The following is a 16,763-nucleotide window of genomic DNA, read 5'->3' on the forward strand; positions in this document are numbered from 1 at the left end:
AAACCACCTGCATAAGTGCTATTTTCAGGATCTGTGCCTACCCCTGGGCTAAATTTATTTTCATCAAAAGTATCCATAATTGCTCAGCTTAATGGATTTTGAAAGGAATGATGATCCTATCTCTTCTCTGTGTCATCTGACAGTGTTCGTAACACCCTATCATAAATTTTCTGTTCTAATTTTCCTCATTCTTTGTCTCTGTGGCTGGGTTCTTTGTCCAATTACTTTTGCTTTGTCTTAAAAGAGTTTTTACATGACCGATTCTTTCCCTCTTCAACTTTTACTTTCCTAAAATTAAAAAAAAAGTCATTATCAAGTTTTCAAGCATTTACAGACTTCCCATTGTGGCTCAGCAGGTTAAGAACCCAATGTTGTCTCTGCAAGGATGCAGGTTCAATCCCTGGCCACGTTCAGTGGGTTAAAGATCTGGAATAGCCACCAACTCCAGTGTAGGTCACCAATGCTGCTTGGATCTGGTGTTGCTGTGGCTGTGCTGGAGGTTGCAGCTGCAATTCCGATTCAACCCCTAGTATGGGAACTTCCATATGCTGCAGGTATGGCCCTAAAAAGAAAAAAAAAAAAGGCACATAGAGCCCTTCCCATCTAGTTCTGTTCTCTCTTCTCTAGCTTAAATTCTGCTTAACTTCTCATACAGTGTAGATTCATTCATTTTTTTTTGACTTATTTAATTTGTCAGAAATTGTTATTCTCCTTGAACACAGAAGTGACGGAAACAGTGGAGAGATGCTCAAAATCTACTGGGTAAACATACAGTTAATACCTACAAGTATGTCTACTAGGTCGAATTACAGAAATGCCGATATTCAATCACGTTTGAATTTCAGATTCAACAAATTCATACTGTTTAACTGATATAATTACATTTTGTGATGAATGCTCTGAAAGTTAACACAATGTTTCAGGGTTATTAACATTTTCTTTGCAAGGAGAAGTTGGTCTAATATCATACCATACCATCTTTTTTCTACATTTTGCTATATGTAAGAGTATACAATGGATGGAACAGAATTTTCATTCATAAAAATAAAAACAAATTTCCCCAAATGACCCCTACCTATAAATACAAGTTTAAGTTGATTTAAAGTTCTTGCTTTGGGTCAAGAGGGGTTATGTTAGGGGGATGTGGCTTCTGGAAATGGCTATCAGGAAGCCAAGTGAATTGGCTAAATATTTGTATCAGTCTATGAATACTCAGGCAGGATTCTTATTTGGAAGCATCAGAAAGTTATTTTGTGAGCATTTCCAGAGCAGCAGAGTAAGGACCTCTAAAATTTTGCTCCTTCTTCCAAAGTAACAAGAATACTGCAAATAGAGAAATCCAACTTTTTCAGAATTTTGGAAATTAACCAAAGATTACAATAATCCAGAGAGTGTATATTCAAGAAAATGCTATGAATCTCAGCAAATATAGCAATTTTCATGGCATTTTGTTTTTAATTTTTATTTTCTATTTTTTTTTTTTTTGTTGAAGTGTAGTTGACTTACAATGTTTTGTGACACTTTAACATGACATTTATAACTTCTGTGAGAATGCTTAAAAGCAACAGACTCACAATCACAGTAGCTAGGAAAACAAGCAGCTTAGCAGCCCCTGGAGAAAAGAAAGTCTGGAAAGGATTGTTGATATTTGACCTATCTGGTTGTTCCCTGGAAACCTCCAGCCAAAGTTATCTGCATTTTACCTGACTCAGAGTTTACTCTTTGTGAACAACCTTTTTTCCTGGGGCATCTGTCAAAAACGATCAGTGGCAATTGTTTAACATTGCATTAGCCGGAGGCATCATTAACAGGTGGGGCAAAAACTTGGAGAATGAGAGGTACACAGGAGAGATACAAAATCTGAACATGTCCTTGGGAATTAAGAAAGCCACACACATGCAGGATAGGGTGCATGCTGAGGAAAGAATTGAGAATGCCCTAATTTCTCACTTCTGGCTGACCATGAAGCTCTGGGCAAGCAGGAAGTTTAAGCTCAGGAAAAGCTGTAATCTGCCTGTCAGACCATTGAAGACATGCTGTAACATGCAGAGAGAACCCTTCAGTGAAGGCTGGGAGACTTATTGGTTCAAGCTATCTAAGGAAATCTCTGTCCAATCATAATAATTGGTAAAAGGTAATTGAGCAGCCTTCGGTGATCACACATGACAAAGAATACAGATTTTATAGAATTAACTCAGGAAAGTAAGTAAGCAAAACAGTAAGAACCACAATAAACTGCAATAATAATAAAAAACCTAGGCATTTAGAGGGGGTCTGATTTCAAGAATTACACATTATACTGCTTGAAATGTTCCGTTTTCAAAAAATACGGAAAATGCAAAGAAGCACAAAATATTGCACTCACACAGGAAAAAGATGCAGTCTGCAAACACTGTCCTTGAGGAGGTCCAGCAGTTGGACTTCCTAGACAGACTTTAAATCATCTGTTATGGATATGTTAAAGGACTCAAGGAAAACAAATTTAAACAACGAATAGAAAGTCTGAGAGCAATACCTTGACAAATAAAGATTATCAATAAAGAGATTATTTAAAAAAGAACCAATTAGAAAGTCTGGATTTGAAAAGCACGATGAATAAAATGAACAGATGTGCTCAAAGGGCTCAAAGGTGAAGGAAAATACAGTGAAAATGTAGTTCAATTGAGCTAATCCAGGTGAGGAACAGAAAGAAAAAAGAATGAGATGAAGAGAGATGGAGAATGACTGCCAATGGATGTGGAGTTTGGGGGTGGTGATGAGAGCATTCTGGAATTAGAAGTGGTAGTTACACAACTTTATACCTACACTAAAAACTATATCCAATGGTACGTTTCTGAACTGTAAGCTATGCAACCTGTATTACAATGAGAACTAATTACTAATAGACCACGATAGAAAATAATATAGGAGTTCCCACCGTGGCGAAGCAGTTTAAGAATCCCACTGCAGGGCTAAAGCCACTGCAGAGGAAGTGGGTTCAACCCCTGGCCCAGCATGGAGGGTTAAAGGAAGGAGGGAAAGAAGGAAAGAAAGAAAATAATACTTTAAAAAATGTAAAAACGGGGAGTTCCCGTTGTGGTAGGGCAGAAACAAATCCGACTCATATCCATGAGGACGCAGGTTGGATCCCCGGCCTCCCACTCAGTGGGTTAAGGATCCAGTGTTGCCGTGAGCTGTGGTGTAGGTGATAGACTTGGATCCTGTGTTGCTGTGGCTATGATGTAGGCTGGCAGCTGTAACTCTGATTTTACCCCTCGCCTGGGACGTTCCAGGTGCCAGAGGTATGGCCCTAAAAAGCAAAAAGAAAGAAAGAAACATAAGGAATATCAGGCATACAGAAGACAGGCAGCCCACAAAGCCAAACAATGTTAAGTGCCTGCTTCAGCATTCTGAAGGTTGACCTACTACCTTCTGACCCGTCAACTCCCTGGAGGAATAAATAGACTGGAGAGGCCCTGCTCCTCAATGGGTGCAGTCAAGGTGGGCGGTTGCAAAGGCTGGAGATACGACCTGAGCACATTGCGTTGTTGTGATACCAAAACGGAGAGCTGGAAAAAAAATTCCAATGGATCGTCACTGACTCCAAATAATTTGAATTGTTGTAAAGTTAGAAAGAAGCAGAGAAGAATACACACGAATCCCATATTTACACGTAGAGTTTAATTTACTCCTGCAAGTAATGTCTTGAAGTCCCACTTAGTCATTCCCATTGACAGGTGAGTAAATAGACTCGGAGACGTTGTGACTTGGGGTGGAACACACAGCTTACCCAGGAGCCTGCAGGTGCTTCATCAGATAGTCTGACTTTAGACATGAAGTTATTTTTGTTCCTTCAGCCATGTGGTCCTTGAATACCAAACGAATGGTTCTCAACACTTCAGGTAGTCATATTATACATAGTTGTGATTTAATTCCAGAAAAGAGAAGTCACATGGCCACTGAGAGTTCACCCTCTGGGGCTGCCCCCTTGCCTGTCCCAACAGTGGCGCCATGCTTGGAAGTAGTGCCTGCCCATTAACCGTTAAACTTCATCTTTGAATAACGCATAGCAACCAGTAAACACAAGATCCAAACAGGAAAATCCATCCAAAACCACCCTTGCAAATACAGTCAAGGCTTTAGGAGCCGAGCAAGCACAAAGCCATCATTTTGGCGTAGGGAGAGGGTCTTGAAATCAAGGTATATACATATTTTTGGGGTAGAAAACAAATGTTCAAGTTTGTTCTGGGAAAAAGTTTTCTCCTTCCCATTACTGGCCTGAAAATAAAGTGGGGCTCTTAGTCCCAGCGTATCGTGTTTATCTCCAACATACGGTAGCACTTTAAATAAAGGTAGGGTGGTATCCTTGCTCATACTAATAAAACGGGGCTGACTTTTCTCAGACTCTGTGGCACCACGTCTCTACAGCATTTAAATCTTGTGACTGGGACAGGAACTTTTATTGGCGCCTACGAGAACAATCTGTGTTTGAATCTATTTCCTGGCTTGCGTTATAAAGTTTGTGGATTTCTGCACAAGCAATTTGGGAAAAGCAAGCACTCATTAAAGGACTTGACCCAAGAATTTCTGCAGGTTCCACCGAAAGCCACCAACTCTGCTGTGACCTTTCAGCCCAGTGGGCTTTCATCTTTGGTATAGAGGCAGGTAGTCTTACCTGGATAACACACACCGCAATAGGGTAGATGTTTTTGGTATGTTTTCCACACTAAGATTCCATCAAAACCATTCTACACTGGGATTTGTGGACAAAATAAAACATACCCTACCACGGTCTTCACCGACTTATTTACTTTTATATTCTCTTACACAGAGGCAAATAAAGTTTCAAAGTTGTACAATATTAGAGTAGACAGATTTTATCTCATTCGTGTGAAATGCCTGTAGGACTATAAATCTCGTGTATTACGCCAGGGCCCTAGAATGAATTACAGAATATATAAGATTTTCCATTTCTATTGTTCCATTTAGTTGATGCTAAAATATGCTTTTGCTTCTCCATATTAAGCCTTTAAGAAAAACTTCCAGACACAGGATTACAGAGGCAGAAGATCTGGAAATCTTGCCAATATAGAGGATTTTTATTTTTATTATTATGTCTTTCAAAATATAGTGACCACATTAAACTGTCACCAGAAGCATAAGTATCCACTGATGTCATCACATATTGCCAGCATTTAAGTACGAACATGCATAAGCCCTTCTTTGTAATCAGCTCTTTCAAAGTTAAAAAAATTAAAAAGTGGAATTTAGCAATTTGAAATTATTGTATTATTAATGACTTTAAACATTTCCAAATGGTTGAAAGTTGTTTGCTGCATTGATATCGTCTGCCTGTTTATCTAATGAAATCTTCATGGCTTTATACATTGCATAGGCTCATTTAAATATTGTAACTGCTGGTATTTTATCTGCTATATTTGATGTGAGTATTTCTACTTAGTCACAGTTTTATACATTTTAGGCTACTTTTACACTGATCTTAAGCAGGAAATATTCAAAACAGAATTGTAAAGGTGATACTTTAATGTTTTGCAGCATAACTTAACAAAATTTTATTGAAGTGTAGCTGATTTACAATGTTGGGTTAATTTCTAGTGCATAGCAAAGTGATTCAGTTATACATATACATATATATATATATATTAAATATGCTTTTTTGTATTCTTTTCCATGAGTGTTTATCATAGGATATTGAACATAATTCCCTGCACTATACAGTAGGAGTAAGGATCTTAAAGAAAAAGATCTTGCAAAATATTGAAAAAAATTCTTATCAATTCTTCCTAAGTGTTTAGAAAATAACTGAGCTCTGCAATCTCTCAATTTCCAAAGCCTAGAAAGATGACAGAGAGGGCATTTTGCAGCTTTTCTTGGGGAAGGACTCTTGGTTTTGCTTTGTCAGAGGGTATATTCAGGGAGTGAATGCAAAACAAAGTTTGTAATGGGTTCATTCTGCAGGGCAATTCTGCTACTACTGTTTTAAAGTTGCCTGCTTGGAATCAATGTTTTTAATTCAAACAAAAATGCTGCTCCTTTATTTTATTTCGTTTTATTTTATTTTTTACTGCCACACTTGCGGTGGCATATGGAAGTTCCCGGGCCAGAGGTCCAATTGGAGCAGCATCTGCGACCTTGCCCCAGCTCACCACAACGCCAGATCCTTAACCCACTGAGCAAGGCCAGGAATTGAACTGACACTCTCACAGAGACAATGTTGGGTCCTGAACCTGCTGAGTCACGACAGGAACTCCCTTGGTGCTCCTTTAGATATACAGTTCACATGGCAAAAAAAAAGCTTTATTTTAAATAAAAATATTTACACTGCTTAATTGCTCACAAATAACGAGACGTTTAGAATTTTGTCAGTGGGTAAACTCTTACTGAGACATAAATGTTGGGGAAAAAGTATCAAACTGACGCACAAATAAATTATTTTGATACAGAAAAGAAACTTTCTAACTGGATAATCTTTAAAAAAGCATGCTGCCAATGGGATCACAAATTGCCGAAGCCTTTTAGAAACAGTTTGACATTTGCATAAAAATCTTCAGAGAAGGGTTGAGTGCACCCTCCTTCTTAGTGGAGGGTAATATAATTCTTGAATTGTGGTTCCATAGCATTGCTTAGAAGAACCCTGGAGCCCCGTGCAATAATACTGCGTGTGTTTCTACCTGGGAACTGCCTTCCACAGACCTGTATCCATATTGGGGAGCTTACCTGCTCTGCCCACCGGGGGAAAACAACTGTGACTACAAATAGTGGCCCCGCTTTCATCAGACAAGGTCCTCTCATTAGCAGCATCCAAAGTGGCCCTTTAACTACCTGCTTAAAATTACATATCAAGGAGTTCCCTTGGGGCTCAGTGGGTTGAGGATCCAGTGTTGCCATTACTGTGGCGTGGTTTTGACCCCCGGACGGGGAACTGCTGCATGCCTCGGGCAGAGTCTCCACCCCCCAAATACATGCCAAAATAATTATTTGGGAATAATTGATGTCTCTTGATGGCCTAGATTAAGACAATTTCTAAAAGCCGCAATTCCTCTACTGAGCCATAAATATAGAGCTGGATTATGAAGCGATCTGGAGAGGTGTGGACACATACACATCCTTAAGTGTAAACATATGTGCACAGTCACAGTTATTTGCAAAATATTAATATTATCATGCACACAAAATCACGGTTAGTTCTCGAGATAACGCTGTGCTCCTCTCGCCAAGAATGGGTGGAGCTCCTAGTAAGTCTATATTATCACCCAATTTCTAGCCCTCTCTGCCTGGTTTTGCAGCCCCTGGCCTCTTGCTATATCCCACTGTAATCCGTGCTGATTCCTGTTGAATGGTTTACCTTCTTAAACCAAAGCTAATTCAATGGCTGGTCATTCTTTTTTTCTGTCAGCAATCAGCAGTACTCATAATTCTAAGGTCATACCTAATCAGTTTCCTGTCTGAAATATTGGCCCAATGCCGACTAACACAAACACAGGTCAGAGGACAGGACGTTTCTTCCAGCCCACGGAGTGCTTGGGCACAGTACTAAGAAGTATTTTCTCCCTGTCATCTTATACTAAGGTGATCTCAGAAGCTTTTCCCTGATTTGTGAAAAGTCCCGCCACCACTAGCTGCAGTCTTGTTCTCCTTAGCATTTCCTATGGAAGACTCGTGTGCAAAGCTGGCTGTTTTAACTGTGTCCTATATACTTCCTTATATGTGACTGCGACACCTGCATGTACAAGAATCTCAAAAGCGATTTTCCAGTCTAAATTTGAGCCCTTGGAAATCAATGCCTAAGCATGTGGTAAATTTATGACTTCTAGATGTTTCAACTTCATGTGTTTGACTTCGTGTGTGTGTGTGTGTGTGCGCACGTGCACGTGCGCTAAGCTATGTTGAGATGACTTTCATATCATAGAGGTTTACAGCTAAGAGGAAACTACGGTTCCTGCCTAAGATATAGAGACGATGAGAGAAGTTTAGGGAATCTGCCCCAAACTGTGTCCTTGTTCTCCTCTCAGGCAGGGATTGTTCCATCACCCGAAATGGCAAGAACGTTCTAGCGGAATGGAAGATCAAATCTCTAATTATCTTAAGAAATCAGTGGCTCTTTCTCCTGGCCAAGCCACCTGTCAAATTATCTAAGAAATGTCATTCATGGTCTCTGTTTAAATAAGTGCAATGCTGGATTATGTTAGGTTGGTCTACGTCTATTTTTTTAAATATGTTTTCTGTGCTAACCAAGTCACTTGCGTTCTTCATAAGACAGGGAAGTACTACTAAAAACTCTTCTGATGCCCTCGTGGACGATTTCAGATTTTGAGGTATAGCTATCCCTGAGTGAGCCACCACCCAGACACGACATTTCAAAGATAAACAGGACCACTGTAGGTGAAGCATAAAATCTAGTTTAAGCCTGCTTAGGAGGTTCTTGACCTGAAACTAAATTAAAAAAAACAACAAAACACCATGAAACTAAAGCTAGTATATTTTCATATATATATATATATATATATATATATATATATATATTAATTTCAAAGTGGAAGTATCCCATGGTGCTATTTGAGGCACTGTTCGCTTTCCTGTGCCCCTTAAGAGTAAGTACCTGCAGGCTCCTGGGTGAAATTAGCAAAGGTGAAAAACAGTCTGTGACCTGTGACATTGGACTGGAGGCCAGTGGTCCATCTGGAAGACAGACTGGGAAGAATGGGAACTCATGGGAGTCTGAAGGTGTGCAGAAGTGAAGCAGCTTGAAGAGACAAAGGTCTCAGTGATGGTAGGGCTTGGAAAGAGAGCAGCCTGGCTTGGGTCTGGAGTGAATCACCAGGCTGGCAAGAAACATTCAGCCCCTGTGGGGGAGCCCTAGCGAGGGTCAGGCTCGGTTGTGGGTGAAGGTTTGGAGTCATATGAGAGCCAATGGCTGGGGCATTTGGGTTGTGGAAGTGGGGTTATTAAGAGGGAGAGAGAGACACCAGGTCTATCCTGGCACCAGGATGAGGCTTACTTTGAGGCTTTAGGCTGAGAGGAAACTAAGACAAATTGCTGGTGCAGGAACTGGGGCTACAGCCACAGACTAATACAGATTCCAGCCCCTGGCAATACAGTTCTTAGTATGAGATCCCGTTGACCTGGGCTGCCTAAGCATATGGTGGAGATGCGTCTGTGCATTCAAGTCCTCCACATCTGCAGCTGGACAAGAGTGGGGAAGGCAGGGCTTAGGGGTACAATGTCTTCTCCGACACATACTCTTATACCGTGTCTCATCAGCCCTTGCATCATGTTTCCATGGTAGCTTATCCTGTTTACCATGATTTATTTGTGTATCTGAGTCCCCGTAGAGGTGAGTGTCCTAAGGGCAAGGACGGTGATGCTTGATTCATCTTGTCTTCTCAAGGTCAACCACAAGGATGTGTGACATAAACTCAATAAGGCCCATGATTGAAACGAGGGCATTTTTAAAATCACAGATTGCTTTGGTTTCTAGTTGGCAGCAAAAAAAGTATGGATCATTGTCATATATTCAAAGTTCTATTTATTGGTAAGCTTAGGGGGTGTTTGTACATCTTTGTGTCTTGCGAAGGAGTTGGTCCTGGCTTCTTGGTTTTTCTGACGTGGCTGAGATTTTTTGATCAAAATGTGCAGAATTGGCTATTGGCAAACCCAATAAAGTTTATTGTTCATCTCTCTAATTTGTGTTTCCTTTATTTTGGCAGAGTTTTGGTACATGCTGTCTTCCAGTTTTCAGTTTTTTCTTACTCTTTTTTTTAGAAGATTGATATTTGGGGTGGTCTGTTCTCTTGCTTCTAGATATTCCTCTGGGATTGTATAGGGCAGAAATATGTAAAAACAACAGCACATTTTGGTTAAGAGTTGTGAAATGCAGAAATCCTCAGAATAGTTGAAGTTTTAGAACATTCTGTATTTCTAAAATTAAGGTCAAGAAAGCTTTTGCCTCTACTACCATAAAATTACAGAGACGGTAAAATGAACAACTTGAAGCGTTTGAAAGATGTCCATTTTCTAGGGGAAGATACATTTTCATGAGGTTTGTTTGGATTCGAAATATGTCCTACTCAGGTCTGGAAGAAGAGTAAAGGCAGGCCCATCATTTATCAGCTCAGTGACAGAAAGCAAATGAGGTCATTTCTCTGAGTTTCAGTTCCTGCTTCCATTTATAAAACGGAAATCATAAAATCATGGTGTAGAATAGTCAACACAATACTGCAGGAGAAGAACAAAGTGGGAGAACTGGCAACACCTGACTTCAAGACTTATCATAAAGCTACAGTAGTCAAGAGAGTGTGGTAGTGATGAAGTAATAGATAGCTTGATGCAACAGAATAGAGAGCCCAGAAACAGACACCCGTGAAGATAGTCAATTGATCTTTGACAAATGACAGTGGAAACAATGGAGCAAAGAGAGTCTCTTCAACAAATGAGGCGGGAACAACTGAATGTCTCCATACAAAACCCTAGACACAGACTTTCGTCTTCCTAAAAATTATCTTAAAATAGAACATGGACAAAAACGTAAAATGCAAACCTGTAGAACTCCTAGAAGTTAGCACAAGAGAAAAATCTAGAAGATTTGGAGTTCGGGGATGACGTTTTGGGTAAAATACCAAAGGCAGGATCTATGAAAGAAAGAACATATCGACTTCGTTAAAAATCAAAAACTTCTCCTCTGGCTCTGTACAAAACTCTTAAGAGAATGAACAGACACGCCATGAACTAGGGGAAAAAAAAATATTTGCACAATGCATATCAGATAACAGACTGTTATCCTAAATACAGAAGAACTCTCATGATTCAACAATAAGAAAACACACAACCCTATTAAAAACTGGACAAAAGACCTAAACAGACAGCTCACTGAAGAGGATATACAGATGGCAAACACGCATATGAAAAGACTCTTCACATTTTATGTCATTAGGGATTTGCAAATTGAAACCTCAGTGACACACTTCTACAGACCACCTAGGATGGCCGAAATCCAGAAAACGGATGACACCTAATGCAGGATGTGGAGCGGCAGGAACTCTGATTCACTGCTGGGTGGGGGGGGATGCAGAATGGTGTGGCCACTTTGGAAGACAGTTTGGTAGTTTCTTGTAAATGTAGCATACTCTCATTGAGCAACCTAGCAATTGGTCTCCTTGCTATTTGCCCAAAGGAGTTGAAAACTTATGTCCACACAAAAACTCGCACACATTTATAGCAGCTTTACTCATAACTGTCAACACTTTGAAGCAACCAGTTTATCCTTCCATAGGTAAGTACACTGTGGCATAACCAGATGATGCAATGCTATTCAGTGCCAAAAAGAAATCAGCTATTAAGCCGAGAGACGACACAGAGGAATCTTCAATGTATATTACTGAGTGAAAGAAGCCAACCTGAAAAAGTTACATATTGTGTGATTCCAAGTGTATGACAGAGTTATGGAGACAGGAGTAAGATAAGTGGTTGCTAGGGGCTTAGGAGAGAAGGATAAATGGATAGGACACGTTGAATTTTTAGGGCAGTGAAAATACTCTGTAAGATACTGTAACGGTGGATACGTGTGTCAAAACCCCGTGGAATGAATGTACAACACCAAGGGTAAACCGTAACATCAATTGTGGACTTTGGATGGTAACGATGCGAATACAGGTTCATTCATCCCAGCAACGCTGCTGCGTAAGAGAGCTCTGGTTGGGACTTTAATTGTGATTGCATTAGATTTACAGATCAATTTGGGGTTAATTGACAGCTTTTCAACATTGAGCCACGATACTATGTGTGCTTCCTTTATGTAGGTTCTTCTTTCATTTTTATCCATAAATTATTTTATTCTTTGTTGGTGTATGGTTTACATTCTCATTACATTTATTCCTAAAGATTTGATCTTTGTGATGCTATCGTAAATGGTTTAAATCTCATTTTTAATTTCTTGACGGTATATAAAAATAAGAGTTTTCTTTTGATTAGCCTTATACCCACTGCCCCCTCTTAATCCATTTATTAATTATAGTATATTAATTATATTTTACTGCCTAAAACAGGTTTTTTCCCCCTCCTTTCTATACTTAAATTTTCTTTTCTTTCTTTTTTTTTTTTGTCTTTTTGCTATTTCTTGGGCCGCTCCCGCGGCATATGGAGGTTCCCAGGCTAGGGGTTGAATCGGAGCTGTAGCCACCGGCCTACGCCAGAGCCACAGCAACGCGGGATCCGAGCCGCGTCTGCAACCTACACCACAGCTCACTGGCAACGCCGGATCGTTAACCCACTGAGCAAGGGCAGGGACCGAACCTGCAACCTCCTGGTTCCTAGTCGGATTCGTTAACCACTGCGCCACGACGGGAACTCCTATACTTACATTTTCTATTTGTTTGTTTCCCCTGTTTCTTTCTCTGTTTTCTTTGCCTGCCTTTCTGTGTGTTACTTGAACATTATTTAGAATTTCATTTTGTTGTGTCTGTAGCATTTTTTCAGTGTATCTCTTTGAATACCTTTTCAGCATTTGCTGGACGTGTTGCCTCCTAGATACCTAGCTTATCACAACGCACTGGCGCCTCCTTGGAATAGGTCTGGCAACGTCGAGAAGATTTATCTCCCTTTACGTTGATTTGCTCTCTCTTCTTTACCGTAAAAATGTCTTAAATACGTCCTCTGCAAGCATCGAGAACGTCAGGCCATTGTGTAATTTCTGTTTAGAAAAGTTAGAAAATTCAAAAATAATTTAGAAAATTCCAAAAGAAAAGGCACGTCTGTTTTATTTACCCGTTAACTTCCTTTTTCCACTATTATTATTTCTCTTCCTGAAGATCCCCTTTTTTTTTTTTTTAATTTATCACATCTTTTCTGTTAGAGAACTTGTGTTAGCCACGGCGTCAGGGTAGGTGGGTAGGTCTGCTTCTCTGCGAGGCGCTCTGTTATCCTTCATTGGAGAACATTTGGATTTCCCCTTCACGCCTGCAGGATTTTTTTGTGGATAGAGGACCCTTGAAAAAGTTGTGCCACTTCCTTCTGGCCTCTGTTGTTTCTTTCTCTCTCTCTTTTTTTGTAAGGTTATTTATTAATTTCTTTGCTTTTTAGGACCACGCCCATGGCATATGGAAGTTCCCAGGGTAGGGGTCGGATCAGAGCTGCAGCTGCCGGCCTCACCACTGCCACAGCAACTCTGAATCCGAGCTGTGTCTGCAACTGACACCGCAGCTCCCTGCAACGCTGGATCCTCACTGAGTGAGGCCAGGAATCGAACCTGAGTCCTCATGGATACTAGTTGGATTGGTTTGTGCTGTGCCACAGTGGGAACTCCCTGGCCTCCATTATTTCTGATGAGGAAAGCCATTGTCACCAAATAGTTCTCCCCTATAAATAAGTTTTCCTCCTACCTTTTAATACTTTCAAGTTTTTTTTTTTTTCCATCATTGTTAGTTTTTATAAGTTTGGTTAGAATGAATCTTGGCATGGATTTCTTGTGTCGGAGCCTGTGGGTCTGCATGGAGGGGAGCTCAGTGAGCGGGTGCGAGCGTGTGTATGTGAGTTGTGTGTAAGGGAGAGAGAGGGAGACACACACAGAGAGACTGTTAGAGCCCATATGGAGTGGAGAGACTTAGGGTTTGGTGGTTGAGAGACAGTGAAGCAGACATGCATGCGTAGACATTTAAGAAAAGAATGGCAGAGTTCCTGGTTGTGGCTCAGCAGGAAAGAACCCGACTAGTATCCATGAGGACATGGGTTCAATCCCCAGCCTTGCTCAATGGGTTAAGGATCCGGCGTTGCCGTGAGCTGTGGTATAGATCAAAGATGTGGCTTGGATCTGGTGCTGCCGGAGCTGTGGCGTAGGCTGGTAGCTGCAGGTCTGATTCAACCCACCCCTAGCCCGGGAATTTCCATATGCTGCAGGTGCAGCCCTAAAAAGAAAAAGAAAAAAGAAAGAATGGGGCACATACGTGTGGGTGTGAATATGTGTGTGCAGTGGGACATTCCTGTATGTGAGTGTAGGGTGATTATTTACACAAACGGGGTAATATTTAGGTCTGTGGGTGCAGGGGTTCAGATCTTGCCTGTGTGTGGGGAGTTAACTGGGCACAAATGAGGGTGACCTTGTGTGTCTGTGGCGACTCTATAACCAGGTTGTGTGTATCAACTTATGAAATAGTGTACGGTGTGTAAGGCACAGGAATTTAGAGGTATTTTCACTCTATTTTTCACTGTGAAAACTGCATGTTAAGCTCCAGAGAGCTCTACTTACTCTGCAAGGACATATGTTGAGCTATGAGTAAAAATGTCGGGGTCCCAGTTTACGTGTCGTCTAACGATGTCTAACTTTTCTCTGCTCCTACCGTCTATGTTTGACTGCATTGAACACGAGGAGAGTCAGCTACATGCCAGAAAGCGCATCTTGGCGTGCAAAGCCCTGCAGCTGAACGAGGTCTGCCATGGATCCATCAACATTTAGAAATTCCAGTGGTTACCAAAAAAAAAAAAAAACAAAAAACACAAGACTGTGTCTTTTGTCCGGAGTTGTTTTTCCCCTTTGGTTTTGCGGAGCTGAAAAGAACACACCGAGTGGCCGGGTGAGTCTGTACCAGTTTCTTCTGGAGGAGGAATGACATTTGAGACATGCACCCGACGTGGCTACACCAGACAGGGCCATCAGAGAGTCCCTAAGCCAGGCCCCTCAGGTGGGAGATGCTGCAGCTTTGCCATCGGAACCACCCGGGAGCCCCTCAGGCAGGACCCCTAGGGTCAAACCTCCCCAGGACTCACCCCTCTCAGGGGCAGATGCACACTCCCCTCCTTGTCTCAAGGCCCCAAACTCCTCTGTACCCCTTAACCCAGGGGAGGGGCTGGGGTTCTCGGTTCACATGGAAAAATGAGGTTTTCAGTGACCAGGTCCAGCTAATGCCTACTCGCCGTGCCCAACCGTACTGTTGTCTGCACCCCCTCTCCCCCCACCTCGTCCCCCTCCCTCCTCTGTCCCAGAAAATGATGGACCCCTTTCTTGACCCAGCAGTTCTGATGGCTAGGCGCGGCTTCCTGGCCTTGGCCGGCTTCCTCCTCTCCAGAAACGAGCGTGAGCACGTCTGCCCTCTCCAGCAACCTCCTCTGCCTCTGCTTCCACAGCCTCCATCTCCCTCCCTACAGCCTGGCCTTGGCTCCCCTGCCTGGTGGGCCGGCTCCTGGCCCGTGGTCCTTGGCACCATCCGTGGCTCCCACAGCATTGCTCCCTTAAAATTCCCTTCCCTTAAGCCTGGTGGCATCACTATCTGGGCACCCGGTCCTTCAGCCTCTCTTTCTCGGAGAACAAGTGGCATGGGACAATCAGCATCGCGCAAACCAAGAGCCCGGGCTGCGTGGCGCACGTCTCGGGGCTCCCCGTCTTACATCAGCCAGGCCACTGGACCCTAGTTTTGCTCACGGTGCCTCCCGTGTTGACTTTCGTTCTCTTGGAATTGCTCCCAAAGAAATCGTTAGAAACCTGTTGTCTAATTTCTGCCGTAGAACGGAGCCGCTTTACACGCTCAGGTTACTTTGCGAGGCTGATTCTCAAACCCTGGACACGTGGCCAGGTCGTAAGTGGGAGGTGGGGGAGCTTGGGTGCTACTGGCATTTAGTGGGTGGAAGCCAGGGATGTGGCTACATGACTTCGTGGGCACAGGACGTCCCCACCACAAAGTCACAAAACCCCAAATATAATCGAGCTGAGATCTGGCAAAACTGCTTAAGGACAAACAAGAAGAGCAAAGGCCTATCTCTGTCACTTAGGGTTTTTTTTTTTTTCCTCTTGGCCAACAACAAAGAGAGAGAAAATAAAACCAAGAGAGGAGAAGGCGAGGGGAGGAAAGGATGGGGTGAAAGAAATTGTAGAGAGAGCAGAGCTGGAGAATGAACCCCCTGCCGAGCTGAGTCCTCCTGTCGGGAGGCCTGGAACCCTGCGCCTTGTCGCCAGGCGGTGGGGAAAGGCATTGGGGCAGGAAATTGGATGAAGCCTCTGGCAGCGGCCGGGCCTCTGGCTCTTCTGGCCTGTGAACCTGCTCAGGGCCCAGAGCTGCCCACCCTTCCGAATGGAAATCAGGGGATCCCCTCACTCGCCTGTGGTTCTGAAGATTAAATAAGTTGCTCAAGGGAAAGGCGTATTAAACGCAAAGTCTCGGACCCTTATTTGCCAAATTCGGATAGAACGAAACGTAGAAGTTTGGAAAGGAATCAAGAATGATGGCTCCGCAGGAACGGGGGAGAGCGAGTATGTGCGAAAGGGTGGGAAGACGACTAGGGAAAGAAGCTTGAAGAGCTGGGCAACTTACAGGATTATGAAAGGAGCTAGACCTTTCTGGAGGGTGAGAAGCCTGGGGTACGTAGGGCAGGGTGGAGAGGGAAAAGCAGGAGTTCCCACTGTGGCTCAGTGGGTTAAGAACCCGATGTAGTCTCTGTAAGGATGTGGGTTCGATCCCTGGCCTTATGCAGTGGGTCAAGGAGCCAGTGTTCCTGCCAGCTGAGGCGTTTCGGAAAGTAGGTCACAGATGTGGCTCTGATTCCGTGTGGCTGTGGCGTAGGCTGCCAGCTGCAGCTCCGGTTTGCCCCCTGGCCTGGGCATCTCCATAGGCTATGGTGCAGCTATAAAAATAAAAAAAAAAAGAGAGAGAGAGAGAAAGGCAAAGGGCACAAGGATCAGAAGAGAAGGAGGGAAGGGAGGGTCCTGGAGGCAGAAAGCAGGGGGTGAGGGTCGTGGCGGGTGGGGCGCAGAGAGAACACCTGTGGGTCAGAGACAGTCAGAG

Source organism: Sus scrofa, chromosome 18, assembly GCF_000003025.6.
Source record: "Sus scrofa isolate TJ Tabasco breed Duroc chromosome 18, Sscrofa11.1, whole genome shotgun sequence".
Classification (NCBI taxonomy): Eukaryota; Metazoa; Chordata; class Mammalia; order Artiodactyla; family Suidae; genus Sus; species Sus scrofa.